General features: G+C 39.4%; 1 protein-coding gene across 5 annotated transcripts in view; it reads left to right on the forward strand.

Moving 5' to 3' along the window:
* The first annotated feature begins 322 nt into the window (after positions 1–322).
* Positions 323–15,134, forward strand: part of PPP2R2B (protein phosphatase 2 regulatory subunit Bbeta) — a 331,924-nt gene continuing 317,112 nt past the window's right edge. For all 5 annotated transcript variants that reach the window (XM_033180756.1, XM_033180754.1, XM_033180752.1 and 2 more), the window contains exon 1: positions 323–526. The gene's annotated coding sequence lies outside the window, so the exon portion shown is untranslated. The remainder of the gene's footprint in view (positions 527–15,134) is intronic.

Here is a 15,134-nt window from a genome sequence, read left to right on the forward strand (position 1 = left end):
TCTCCCAGAAGCCCCAGCAAACACCTCCTTATTTCTCACTGGCCTCAACTGAGTCTTCTGATTTGAACTAATCACTGCAGCAAAGCCAATGGGATGTGCTGATGGGCTTAAACCACCCAGAGTTCTACTCTAGAACTGAGAGTAGGGTGTACTTCCTCCAAGCACACGGGCTGTATGGTAAAGGTACTGTTACCAGGATAGTGGGAGAATGCTATGTACTGAGAGGGTTGAACTAGCAAAAGCCCATTACCTCACCAATAGGAAACATTGACTATTGTGAAGTCAGTGGCCACCAGACCCTGAGCTCCCCACCCCATGTGATTTAGAGTCTAGGATGTTGAAGAGAGCTGGGAGGAGGTGCCAAGAACATTAGACTGCTTCCTACCATCTAGCTTACTCCAACATGTGAGTAACACCAATACAAATGAAAAGCCATCAAATGTGTCCAATAGTGAATATCATCCTGGCAGACTCTGAACTAGGAAGGAGAGTCCTGGAGAGGTGTTTATTTTCTGATATAAAAAAGGTAAGGAGAGCTTTCATTTTGATACACAGTACTAACAATAATCCTTGATATCATGCACACCTGGAAGAAAACAGGAAAGCAGAAACTGCAAAGGTTTAATCTCAACTACCAAGGGGATGCAGAAGCTAATTGGTATTAAGATATTCATTCATTCTACCAACATTTATCAATGTCTGCTGTGTACTTAACCCTCAACTAGGCACCATATTGGATAGGTACAGTTTAGCATACAGGTTAGCAAAGGCTTTAGAATCTTTCAGACCTAGGGATGAATTCCAGTTCTGTCACTCAGCCTCTTTTAGCCTTAGTTGCCTCATGGTAAAGTGAGGATATACCTACCTTAAGTGGCTGTTGTAAATATTAAATGACAAGAAGAAATAAAAGTTAAATAAATTAAAACACTCATCCAAGTGACTTGCACACTTATAGTTGTAAGAAAATGTAGGTATCTTAATTAACAGTAGTAGTACTTGTTGTTATACTTCAATGGCTAGTGAGACGTGGTCTGTGTTCTTGAGATGCCTTTCTAGGGGAGGAGGTGTGGCATGTGTACAGGTAATGAGTGTCAGAAGAGAAGCAGAGATGAACTGATATAGAAGTTCACAGGAAGATGAAATTTCTTCTCCATGTTGAGAGCTGAGAAGGCTCACCAATATGTATTTTACAAGCAGAAGCTAGCAGGATGATGTCTAACTTTAGGTGACATCTTTTGAGCCTTTTCTTGTGTCTCGCTAAGAGATGAAATCTTAAGTGTCAGTAAAAGGTTGTAAGAGAAAGATACATGAGCAGCACTGACACTAGCATAAGCACGTGTGCTCTAGAGAAGGCGAGTTGCTGGATGTCTCCACTGCTCTGTCCCGCCTCACATGACAGATGAAATTGTTATTGCCTGTCCATGTGGCAAAAGGAGTAGCTGCTTGATTCATGGTTTAGTTGGGGCTATTAGGTTGTACTCCCAAAGGTATTTGATAATCTGTTCAACTGAGCACAGTCATTTGTCTTGTTTGCTGACTACTTAGCAGACGAATTTGTGATTTTGGTAATTACTATGTGAACGTTAATAAGACATGATATCTTTTATTAATTAGCACTTGGGGTTTCTTTTTCAAAATAGCAAAATCTAGATGATTTACAAATATTAATGAGTCACTAGTGTTAGTTTTGCAAAATTAACATTTGGAGGCTACTCACTCTAGAATAGTTTTCCCGTCTGAAATCTTTTACTGAAGAACAAAGACCAGACACAACATACTGTACTCTGCACCCTAGAAAAGGCTAATTAGGTCTGCTCAGGCACAAATGGTTTAATTTAGAGATGTACTTATTTACACATTTTTCCATTTTAATTCTCTCCAAAGAGGTTTTGGTGGTCAAAGGATAAAATACTTTCAGAAAATTAAGTTATGTTTGAGGAATGATTTTCTGATAGAATTCTATGAGATTCAGACCTGTTTTTAAACGTAGGGGTACTGCAGACGTACCCACCCACTCCCCTACAAAACACACACACACACACACACACACACACACACACAGCATAAAAGGACACAACAGTGTGCTGGAGCAGCGTGCTGGAGCAGGTTGGCAGGAGCTTCATTCTGCTCTGGGGCTCTCTCCCCTGTAGCCAGCCTCTTCCTTCCATGTACACATGTACCAGCAAGCCATCATGAAAAGCCACTTCCTAGCAGGGACTGGCAGTTATGACGTTACGCAGCAAAGAACAGCATCTTTAGTAGGTTAACTCAGTCGGAAAGTACTTCTGAACAAAGCAATCAGATGGCACATTGTTACTGCCCTCCCTGAAGAACTCATTTAATGACTCTTAGAACGGTACCATTTCCTTTAAAGATCTAGATGCCTACTGTGCCTTAAACTGCCTGCACGGCCCATGGTTGACAGCTTCAACAAGCATTTCTTGAGCACCCACTGTGTGCCTCACACTGTATTGGTCCTGATAAAGGCTTTATAGTGCACAGCAAAGACAGCCTGTGCCAAGCAGGGTGTAGAGCCCATGTCACTAGTTATTACAGGAGTAACTATGATGCAGCTTGCTTTTGCCACTAAATTTAAATGAGCAAATAGACTCAAAGGAAGAGATTATTCATCTTTTCTGTTCAGCCACCTTTTCAGAAACCCAAATAATTCCTATAATGTAGGGATTATTTGTAGTAATTACTATAACCTTCACTTAAGGCCTGATTATGTGCCACATATTATGCAGTTTACCTTTGTTTTTTCACTTCTCACAAAGATATCTTTGGTAATTACTTGTATTTGTAAGCCCATTTTTTAGATGGGCAAATTCATGATTAAGATGTTAAGTAACTTATCAAAAGTTACACAGCTATTAAAAGGCAGAGCTGTGTCAGTGGCTGCCATGATATGCAAACGGGTTTAGGTTAATTTTCTAAATAAATGTTTAATTCAGTGCCCCAATTTTTTTATTACAAGTCACAAAATGAAACTACTGAGCTCTTCACCTGTAGAGTTGCTATTCTGGTATAGTCTACAGATTAAACATTAAACCCTCAACTACATAGCAAGAATCTGGAGCTATTGTTTGGGCTATTCATGGAGATGTCTTTGCCAACTGTGTCCAGTTGGGGCAGGTGAGCCCTTCAGGGGCACCCCATTAAAAGGGTGTATGAACGTAGTCGTCTGCTGCCCCACAGAAGTGGGTGCTGGTAGGGGAGAATGTGCGGAAGACAGAGCCTGTCTCAGCTGGGTGGTCTGTTGCTCTGGCTTTGTCTTTGTTGCCTGGGCAACATCTCTCCAGAATGTGAGAAACTCACTTTCCCTTTTGTATGTTGATCTGTGGGAAGGACTAACAGCTGCAGCTATAGGTTGCCTATTATCCACTACCACCTATAGTTGAGAAGCAGAAACCAGATTTTGGAGAGGTATACCATCATGCCCAGGGTGCAGAAAGATATTAAATCATCCATCTTATTTTATGTAGTTCTGAAATCAGATGGGAAAAAGATCACCTCCCTGAATCCTGGGAGCTTTTTCTACCAAATTTTTCTCTAAGACACATATCCTATAGAAATATTCTTTATTTTTCCTGAGATAACTGGAGGGAATTTGGAGAAGACAGTACTATAGAGTAATTGTGAACATGGGTTTTGATATCAGTTCTTGATTTAAAGCTTGGCTTTACCAAATGCTAACTATGTCTTTTGGCAAGTTATTTAACTCCTCTTAACCTGTTTCCTCATCTAATAAATGGAAACATTCATATATAGATTTTGCACATGATTGATTTCTAATTATTTATTCAAAGTCTACTCTTGTGTCAGGCATTCAGCTAGAGGCTAGTGAAACAACTGTGAATTAGAAGACATGGTGTCAGCCTTCACAGAGGTTAAATCTCACAGAAAAGGTGCATATTTAGTCATTTCAAGTATAGAGTTACAAAAGAGTTTTTCCTCTTTTTTAACCATGAATGAACCTTGGAAGCAAACAACAGGGAAAACTTAACTAGCATAGGGGTTGGAGATAGCCTCTCTAGGAAAAAAAATACTAAGGTCTTAAAGGGAGGTATGAGATAATCAGGGGACTAGTAGGAGTAATGTGGTTACAAGACAATATATTTAAAGGCCTATAAGCAAGACAAAGTATAAACACCAGAACAACCAAAAGTATAGATGAGACCAGACCATTCCAGAAAGGGGCAGAGTGGTATTAGATGAAGTTGAGAGAGAGGCAAAAGTTCATGGAATCTTAGAGAGTCTCATAAACTGTGTTAAAACATTTGGACTTTATCCTAAAGGCAACGGGAAGTCCTTAAAGGATTTAAATGGGAGTGCTATATAGAGAAGTTGTGAGTATTGAATAATATAATATGCACAAATGCTTAGCCTACTATTAGTACCTATTTACCTCTCAGTAAATTCAAACTGTCTTTATCATCAACTTCATCATTCTTGGTATTACCAACTTTAGGTAAAAGGTAAAAATCCTGCCCCACACTATGGAAAGAAACTTAAGTAGTTTGTGGTGGAGAAAACATGTAAATCCTGAAAGGCTGGGAAAACCATTCTCAACTTGCAGTAATGCGAAGCCCAAGGCGAGTTTCCCTTCATGTGTATTCTTCCTCCTGTTTCTTTGCTTCTCTGCCTTGCTACCTCCGCGGTGAATTCACAGCTTGTTAAGCAGTGAAGTCATAATTCTTTCTGGCAGTTCTGTCATTTTCATAATGGATTCTTTGCTAGAGCCTAAACATACAAAAATGCAGGTAGACAAGATTATATGTTTTCAAAGAAAGCCAGGGCCAGGGGTGGGGTACTGCAGGGAGTTTGAGGGGACATCTTACTGCAGGAAGTTTGAGGCAGCAGCTCTGAAAAGCAGATAGCTTGCATAATGACATGTATCCATCTGCATTGAGATGACTTTGTTTTAACCAGGAGGAGATGTCAGATTGCTTGGCATTTTACTGTTAAATAAATACTTTGCATCCTTGGGTAGCAAATAAAACAACAGGACTCAGTAAAAGGTGAGGAAAGCAAAACTTATCATTTCTAAGTTCATTAGACTGCTCACATTCCTTCACCTCAGAACTTGCTACAGATAGATTATGAAATAAGATTGGACTAAAGAATTGAAATGCTTGATTTTGTCAGCCACTGTGGTATTAGAATATTGACCGTGAGGCGGAAGATACATTGTTTATTTATGTGTAACCCACGTTATTCATAAAAAATGTGAAGGGACCGGGTCAATTAGGTTCTAGAACCAACTCTACCATTAATCGTGTGCCCTTGGGCATAACTTTCCACCTCTCTATCAATGAAGATCTTTACTTATAAAATGGATTTCTTAAACTGATAGACACCAATGAGCAGAATAAACATTTTTTTGGCTCTGAGGCTCATATATAATGCTATACAAGGAATGACCTTTTACTGAGGCAGGCGCTTGGTGACAAAAGCACAAACACAGATAATGGCAGTCGAGGAGGGTATACAGCAAGGATCAAGAAGTGGCACCAGAAAACACAAGCATTTCTTGAGCACTCACTGTGTGCTTCACACTGCATTGGGCCTGGTAAAGGCTTTACAGTGCACAGCAAAGACAGCCTGTGCCAGGCAGGATGTAGCGCCCATGTCGCTGGTTATTACAGGAGCAACTATGAAGCAGCTTGCTTTTGCCACTAAATTTAAACGAGCAAATAGACTCAAAAGAAGAGATTTTCATCTTTTCTGCCAAGCCACCTCTTCAGAAACCCAAATAATTCCTATAATGTAGGGATTATTTGTAATAATTACTATAACCTTCACTTAAGGCCTGTTTATGTGGCACACATTATGCACTTTACCTTCCCTTTCTTACTTCTCACAAAGATACCTTTGGTAATTATATTTGTAAGCCTATTTTTTAGATGGGAAAATTCATGATTAAGATGTTAAGTAACTTATCAAAAGTTACACAGCTATTAAGAGGCAGAGCTATATCAGTGGCTGCCATGATATGCAAACTGGTTTAATTTAATTTTCTAAATAAATGTTTAATTCAGTGCCCAACATGTTTTCATATTACAAGTCACAAAATTGAAACTACTGAGCTTTTAACCTGTAGAGTTGCTATTCTGGCATAGTCTACAGATCAAACATTAAACACTCAACTACTTAGCAAGGATCTGCAGCTGTCGTTTGGAGTTGAGTGAGTATGAACTCACTCAGATGGATGAGGGAAGTCAATACAGTTTGGTTGTGGGACACGGGCTTTTAATCAGAAAAAAACCTGGCTTGGAATACTCTGTCATGTATTAGCTGCATTCATTCATTCATTTATTTCACATATCTTAGGTGCTAGTCATGTGTCAGATATTGGGTTTGGCTGTAGGAGTACGATAGCAACCAAGACAGATAAAGAAGAATGAAGGAAAATCACTTGCTTTATTTCTCTCTGTCACTCTCTGCCCAGCATGCATACTTGAAATCATTTGATTAAATATATAATGAGACCTACTATATACTCAAAGAGATAGAACTTTCTCTGAGCAGTCAAAAAAAAAAAAAAAGGTGGTAACATGTGGTTAGGATTTTCCTTGTTTTCACTCTTCTGGGTTGAAAAGAACTTGAATAACTCAAAAATTGAAATGCCTTTTAAAAGTATTAACACTTTGCACCTTTTTGTTGTGGGTAATGTGGTGTTTCAAAACCAGTACTGAAGTACAAACCATGGGTCAGATGCTGTGCAAACCTCTTCAAAGTGATACAATTTTTTATTTTCTTTAGAGATGCTATACTAATGCATTGTCTTCAAGGAGCTTTTAGTTTAATGGGAAACATAGCTCGCCCCAAAGTGAAAGTCATGTGTCTTACAAGTCCAGTTTCTAAAAACGTGACTTTTCCATCAGCCCTGGAGGGTGAGAATTCAGAGTAATGAGGCAGTAAGTTTTCTTAAAAGAGTTTCATTGCAAAAAAGGATGAGAAGAGAAAGATGTAGTAACAGTGTTGAAATGGAGAAGGTTTTTGTTTTTTGTTTTTGTTTTTGTCTTGGTTAATGATTTTTAAATATTAGCAAGGAGGAAGCAAGCACAAGAATTTGGGCAGAGAAGAAGGACCCAACAACAGTGATTTTTGCTGTAGTGACTCAGAATGTAGCATAATATATAAACCAAATAGAATGGTATCCTGGAAAGGAACAACGGCCAGTGAATCTATGAGTCAGTCATCAAGGAAATATAATGATTCTTTCTCTAAATCTGCACCTGAGTATGACAGCTAAACTTGGGATAAAGGAACAACATCTTCAGGACAGAGGGATGAATGCCCGAGTGCTGAAATTTCACATAGTGGCAATTGTTATGAAGGAATAGCAATGGGGGAGGGGTATGTAAATTGCACACATGTGTACGTGTATGTGTGTGTGTGTATGTGTGTGTGTGTGTGTGTAAGTAGGTAGAATGACTTCTTTGGATTTATTGAGTAGGAGGGGAAGATGATGTATGAATGAGAGAGAGCTGGGCATGCAAAAGGCTATAAGAAGAATGTTTTGCATTGAAGCCAGGGTGAGCAATTTGAATTTTACTCTGAGTCCAGGGGGTAGACATTGGAGGATTTTAAGTAGAAGAATGACGTGATCTGATTCACATTTTAAAAAATTTTTTTCTGGCTGTACTCTTGACAGAGTACAGCAAATTTCAAGGGGCAAAATTGGAATGTAAGAAAACCAGTGAGGAGGGTGTTACCAAGCCCAGATGAAAGATGATGGTGGCTTGGACCAGACTGGTAGTACTGAAGATAGATAAGGATATATCTGAGAGCAGTGTAGTACATAAAACCTTGAATCTTCTGTTAAAATTGATATGGAGAATAAAAGAAAAGAGAAAAAAAAACGACATCTTGATTTTTTAGCTCTCTAATGTGTGCATTTTAACCAGAACGTCTTTATGAAAATGACCTTTTTGGAAGCCACTGTTGATTTTAATGCTGAAAGTGGAAGACTGGTCGGGGAGATACATTTCAGCTGGAGAGAGACTTAAAGTATCCTGGCCCTAAATTGTACCACAAAAGATATGCCAGCTCCCACTAGGTCTTGGATCTTCCATTTGGGCTACCAAATCTGCTGTCTACATCATGTAGCCAAAGAAATGGCTTTGTTCATAAAACCCAACCCTATTTTTATTCATCAACATATCACCTTTATTCTTTGTCAGTGTCCCCATCTACTCATGTCTCATCCTTAAATTAGGGCTAACCAGGACAACAACATTTTTTGCAGCAATAGCTCCTTTATACCATGTGAATGCCTAATTGGTTCCCAGATTTTAAGTACTTTTAAAAGCTGATTATGTCAGGAGATCAAATGTGTTAATATAGATACATACTAAGGTTGAAGATCACCGGAGATTAGGATGGTGCCCAGGAAATCATACAAATCATTAACTTTTGGAGGTGATCTTTACATAGGCTGTAATGACGTACCAGGATGCAGTGCAGTGGGATAACTGTGTAAACTGCCACCACCCTAACCACTGCTTCCCAAAGGACGCCATAGATGAGTTCCTCTGAGTCCAAGTTACACAAGCTTGACAAACAGAAACCATGTGGCCTCTATTTTGCATTTCATCTTGCTCATAATAGAAGGTCTTCTTTAATAGGAAGCGAAAATATACGGCAATAAATCTTTAAAAGTATTGTAACATTCAAACTGTCAATATTGGTTTTAAATTATTGCATCATTTTCTGAAATAATGAATGTCATGAGTTGTAATTAATTTACATATGCATTAAAGACCACTTTCAAAGAAACCCTCTTTTCTCTTTCAAACCTTGGAAATTAAATATTTATAGTTGTTGTGATTTTATAATACATAGTTAATATTGCCTCTCAAAGCCACCTGCTCTCCACCATATGTCATTTTCTTTGCTGATTCCTTATAACCTCATAGATTTGAAGTTGGATTGACCAGAACAAAAATCCTACCAAAGGCCATATAAGTAGAAAGTGAAAAGCACTGAGCTAGGTCCATTTTAGTAGGACGTAGGAGGTAAATGGGGAGTAAATAGTCCCATCACCTTTAAGTATCCCTTCTTACAGTTTAATTCACTAAAGGATTTAAGAGTTTAGCTTTTAGTCCTTAAAGTTGAATGACTGGGCAGCAATCAATGTATATTTATGGTATTAGAGAGCATTCCTCAAATTTTCCATCTCTTAATTCAGTTTATGTTTTTCAAAATAAAGATGAACACACAAACCAAGAACCACGCCTTGTGGGGTCCTCAGCTCAAGGCAAACTGGAGATCAGGAGACTGAGTGAGCTGTTTTAATGTGATGTTTGAAAAAAATACAAAAAAAAAAAAATATTGAAAATGAGAAAATCAAAAAGTAAAGAAGCCTAGAATATAAATAGAATTTCAGTCATTACTGGAACTATATGTTGGCCTCTATTTCTTTCCATTTTTACTAAGCATAGAACTTCCTTGCATGTTTCTGCCTTGGATGTAGGGCTACTTTGAAAGTGTGGGTTAAGATGGCCAGGCACTGTAATGGGAGAGTATCCTCCTTGCCTTCCTTAAACATGGGGTGGCTGCATGTGAAGACTACCTCTTCCAAAGCATCAATCCTTTTCCTCTGCCTTCTCCTACATCCTGAATAGGTAATAATAATGATAACAAGGACAAACATTTATTTGGCACTCTTTGTATTTTAAGCACTTGACTCTATGCTTCTAAAATCATAGTAAATAGACCTTTTCTGCCAAATATAAACTCATTCCTGCCTTCAGAACATCTTACCTGCATGGGCAGACAGGGCCTCCTCAGGACAACTGCATTCCAAAGAAAAGCCTGAAATAAAGCATTAGGCAAGTATCTGCCTACAGGGCTGAACACATGGTGTTTTTAACAACATTTCCTGCAAGTTAGGTGAGAGTTTCTTGGCTATAGGTAGGATTTGATCTTACCAGCATACAATCCCCAGAAGAGCTTGGACTTGTGTTTTTTCCATATGAAGGTAGTACTTGACACATTGAAGATACTTACTTAGTGTTTGGTATGAATTAATAAGCAGATGAATGAATGAATCAAAAGTTGAAAGAGGCCTGGCGCAGTGGCTCACGCCTGTAATCCCAGCACTTTGGGAGGCAGAGGCGGGCAGATCACAAGGTCAGAAGTTCAAGACCAGCCTGGCCAATATTGTAAAACCCTGTCTCCACTCAAAATACAAAAAAAAATTAGCCGGGTGTGGTGGCACATGCCTGTAATCCCAGCTACTCAGGAGGTTGAGGCAGGAGAATTGCTTGAACCCAGGAGGCAGAGGTTGCGGTGAGCCGAGGTCGTGCTGCTGCACTCCAGCCTGGGTGACAGAGGGAGACTGTCTCAAAAAAAAAAAAAAGAGAGAGAGAAAAGGAAAGTTGAAAGAGCAAGAGATCGTGGATATGTCAACTCTGCAAGTATGCATAATGCCTAAATATCCCCGCTCTATTCTTTCTTTCAGACTGCTCACTGTCTCCCCACCACTCTTCATGTGTATACCTCCCACTCATTATTCAGATGTTACCTCAGAAAAATCTCCCCATTCAGGAAGTGGCCACTGATTCCTCAGATGATAAGGTCACTCTCTTTAGGGTATGCTGTACCTCTCTTACGGAATTTTCTCTTTCTCTTTTTTTTTTTTTTTTTTTTTTGAGATGGAGCCTCATTCTGTCACCCAGGCTAGAGTGCAGTGGTGCCATCTGGGCTCACTGCAACCTCCGCCTCCCAGGTTCAAGCAGTTGTCCTGTGTCAGCCTCCCAAGTAGCTGGGACTACAGGCACATGCCGCCATGCCCGGCTAATTTTTTCGTATTTTAGTAGAGACGGAGTTTCACCTTGTTGCCCAGGCTGGTCGCGAACTCCTGAGCTCAGGCAATTCGCCCACCTCGGCCTCCCAAAGTGCTGGGATTAGAGACATGAGCCACTGCGTCTGGCCTCTTAGGGAACTTAATATACACTCTACACTTTCTTAAATCAGAGCTTTGTGCATGTGATTCACCCTCCACTGTGCTGAAAAAACCCTAAGTATAGGAAGTGTACCTTTATTCATTGTATATGCCCAACTAAACCTAGTGTGCTATACATTCTAGGCACTTGACAAGTATTTGTGAACTAATAAAATATTCAAAGAAAGTGGTTGCTTATGAAGTAAAATTGGACCTAGGTGTGGCCATATAGAGGGAAGAGGTATTTGGGTTCACTATGAGAAAAAACAAGCAGTAAGAACTCTTAATCCAAAAGGCAATAGTCTCTCACATGACATAGTGTCTTCCTTGTCCCTGGCCAGGATAGCCAGTGGCAATATTATTTTTATATCCTTCTTTAAACAATTACTTATTGCGCACCTACTGATTGCATGCTGCTGTGGTGAGGATAAATTGCCAACCAAACCAGAAAGGTCTCTGCTCTCTTGGAACTAACTTAGCATCTAGTGGCATAGGGAGACAGTCATCCAATAATCAGAGAAATAAATCCATAAGTACCAACTGTGGTTTATTTTAAAAGTCAAGAGGCTGGGCACCGTGGCTTACCCCTGTAATCCCAGCAGTTTGGGAGGGCGAGGTGGGCAGATCACAAGGTCAAGAGTTCAAGGCCAGCGTGGCCAAAATGGTAAAACCCTGATTCTACTAAAACTACAAAAATTAGCCAGACGTGGTGGTGTGCACCTGTAGTCTCAGCTACTCAGGAGGCTGAGGCAGGAGCATTGCTTGAACCCAGGAGGCAGAGGTTGCAGTGTGCTGAGATCATGCTACTGCACTCCAGCTTAGGGAACAAAGCCAGACTCCATCTCAAAAAAAAAAAAAAAAAAAAAAATAGTGTCTTACAGACAGAACTGATCTGGACCCTAAGGAAATGATGACTGAACTATGATATAAAAGATGAGGCAGAGTTAACTATATGAAAAGGGATGGAAAATAATTCTAGACTGGGAACAGCCTATGCAGAGGCCCTGTGACAGGTAGATGAATATGGAACATAAATTATTTAAGAACCCAGAGGAAGACCAGTGGGATTTTCAGGGAGAGCTTTAGAAGATATTGACAGAGAAGTACATGGAGCCAGATTATGCTAGCTTTTGGGGACATGCTGATGATTTTATACTATATTCTTTTTAAAATATGATTTTATACTATTTTCTTAAAAAAATAAGAAACTGCTGAAAGAATATATTAACACGATCAAATTTTATAATACAGTGTAATATATTATTAATAGTAACATGGTGCATTTATTAAGTGCTTACTATGTGTTAGGCAATATTCTAAATGCTTAAGTGAATTACCTCATTTTATCCTCACTATACCACCATGAGGAAGGTTGCTATTACCATCACCCTTTTGCAGACAAGGCAACTAATGGTCAGAGATCTTCCCAGGACTAGAGTGAAGGAAGCGACAGCCATATGGCACAAAATTTAAGGATAAAGGTATTCACTGCATGTTTGTACTTGTGCTAACCCAACCTTGCATAACCCCAAGAGTGAGCACTTCCTTTAAATCTTGCACTTGAGGCACTATACTTGTCTCACCCTTGCCTCAAATCTGGGTTAAGTAACCTATTCTGGGCATTGTAGCTCATAAATGATCAAACTGGCTTTTGCATCCGTAGCTGTATAGCCTTCAAATTTTTTTCTATCAGTAAAATTTTTTGAAATTCTAAATGAACACCCTGCTATCCTTCTTGTTATTAGGCTCGTGAGAAAATGAAATTAGTTGCAATGAAAGATTAAATTTTATGTTAGACTTCAAGTTGTAAATAGCTAGGCTTGGCTGAAATGAATTCAGAGAATTCAGAGAATTCATTTCAGCCAAGCTGAAAACTGATAAATTGTAGAATCCATCCCATAGAATGGACTATCTCAACATTATTCAGGAGATGAGAAAGGATGAGTCAAATATTTAAAAAATAAACAGGTTTTTCCCATTAATTTTAAGCCAATGAAATGGAAATTAAATCTTCTAGCTGCAATTAGATAAATGGATGTCAATCAGATAGGAAACTGCTAAAGAAATTAGCCATAGGGGTAGTCCTTAATCTGTTTGGGCTTTTTTGTGGGGTGGTAGAAATGTAATCTGTTATCAGCATAGGTATGATTGAATTATTAATAATATTGTGCAAGGCCACCTAGAAACCAGAGCTTGGGGACTCTTAAATCTATTCTAATTGAAACAGAGAACCAGCAGACTGGAAAAGACCCTGACTCTTCTCAAGATATGTCACAGGATGTGACACAGAGGACACGTGGGCTTGCAACACAGTGGCAGCTGCAAGCTGACCTCTTGGCAAATTTAATCTGTAAATGGATTCCTGTTTAAGATAGTTAATGCCTTCCATTATTATGAAGGCTTCTTTCTACATTTTGGAAATCCTGGTTAAAAATATTTCATGCCAGGTTATTATGCAGATTGCCTAGCTAACAGGGAGATTATGAATGCAAATAAATCAGGTTTTGAAATGAAGAGCTTTACTGACCTCTTAAGAGGGTAGTAATATGTGCATAATGGTGAGGAAAATGCTCCCAGATCATCGGGACAAGAAAAGGGTCACATTGTCATTCCTTGAAGTGTATTGGGGTTGGAATAAAAATCCAAGAATATCCCAGAAGCAAATGAACTGAATTCAAGAACTTCTCCACTTACTGATAAGTTACCCACTCTTCCCTCTGATTTTAGTGTGGGGGAATGTCATGATCCAGGAGGATGAATGAGCTCCCCATGGGACCCCTAGTTAGTCTCTTAATTCCTCAGTGTAAATTTATGTTGTGGTAATAGCTGGTGGTCAGAAACAGCCAGGGTCACTCACCCTGCTACTTTCTGTGACCTCCCACTGCCCCCTCTTAGCCGCAGGGGAAATCTTCTCTCACTATTACTTCTCCATGGACCATCTGCTTTCTCTTTGGTGACTGCCTCCAGAAGCTGATCTGAAGGATCTTAAAGTAAACCCAGGATTAAAAACATGAGTTGAGCCCACCCCTGTAATCCCAGCTACTCAGGAGGCAACTCAGGAGGATTGCTTGAGCCCAAGAGCTCGAGGCTGCAGTGAGCTGTGATCAGGGCACTGCACTCAGCCTGGGCAACAGAGCAAGACCCTGGGGAGGGAGGGAAAGAAAGGAAGAAAGAAGGCATGAGTTTTATATTGAGGGGAAGCTGGAATTGAATCCCAGGTCTGACACTGACTAGTGTAGGCCTTTGGGAAGTTTCTCGACACTCTAGGTCATCAGCTTCTTCAACTACTACCTGAAAACAATGATATGAGCCTTTCAGGGTGCAGATTGCTAAACTTTTTTCTGTCCATGGAGCCCTTAGTGTCTCAGTAATTGTTTAACACACCCCTATGCCAAAAAAAAATCTAACAATTTCTTTATTAAGTAGTTAGGCCCAAACAGCTGTATACAAATATACGTTCAAAAAATTTAGAAGTCTTTTGAAATATATATATTGAGAGAAAAAAACAATAATTTAATTTTTAAGTAAACACCAAGTACTTACTAGTGGAATGTGTGTGGCTGTTGATTGCTACGTAGTTCCTTGAAACTTGGAATCAGATTTTTCTCTTCCATATTGAATTTTGCACCATACTTGGTTGTCATCACAGCCAACCTTTACAAAGATCTGACATGTAGTACAATCTAATGTTGCAACTGTGATCTACTTCAAGCTAATAGTTTACATGGTGTATCACAGAAACGTTTCCCTCAAAAATTTAAAATCTATCTTGGCTTTCCTGTAAGTTTGCTATGGTGCCCTGGGGTGCCTCCAGTCACTTGGGGAAGCATGGTTACAGGTATCAGGTCATTTGATTTAGAAGACAAAATATGAGCATGAATACAAAGAACGTGGCTGTGGGTAAGCTTATAAAATTGTTGCTGCTGCTGTTCTGCTCAGTAGTTTTTCTCTATGATCATATTTACTAATAAGGAAGCATGACATGATTTTTCCTTCTAGGGAATTCAATGCTGCCAACATTCGATCAGCCAGTTTGAAAGGCTAGCAAAGCACTGCATACTATGGAAATGAAAGGCATGCCCCCAAGAACCTCACCATTTGGTTGAGGAGACAGAATAAACACATAGGACCCAACAGTGAACAACTCGCAATTGCTAAATAATAAAGTAGTGTAGGATTT

The sequence above is a fragment of the Trachypithecus francoisi genome, unplaced genomic scaffold, assembly GCF_009764315.1.
Source record: "Trachypithecus francoisi isolate TF-2019V2 unplaced genomic scaffold, Tfra_2.0 Lachesis_group2, whole genome shotgun sequence".
NCBI lineage: Eukaryota > Metazoa > Chordata > Mammalia > Primates > Cercopithecidae > Trachypithecus > Trachypithecus francoisi.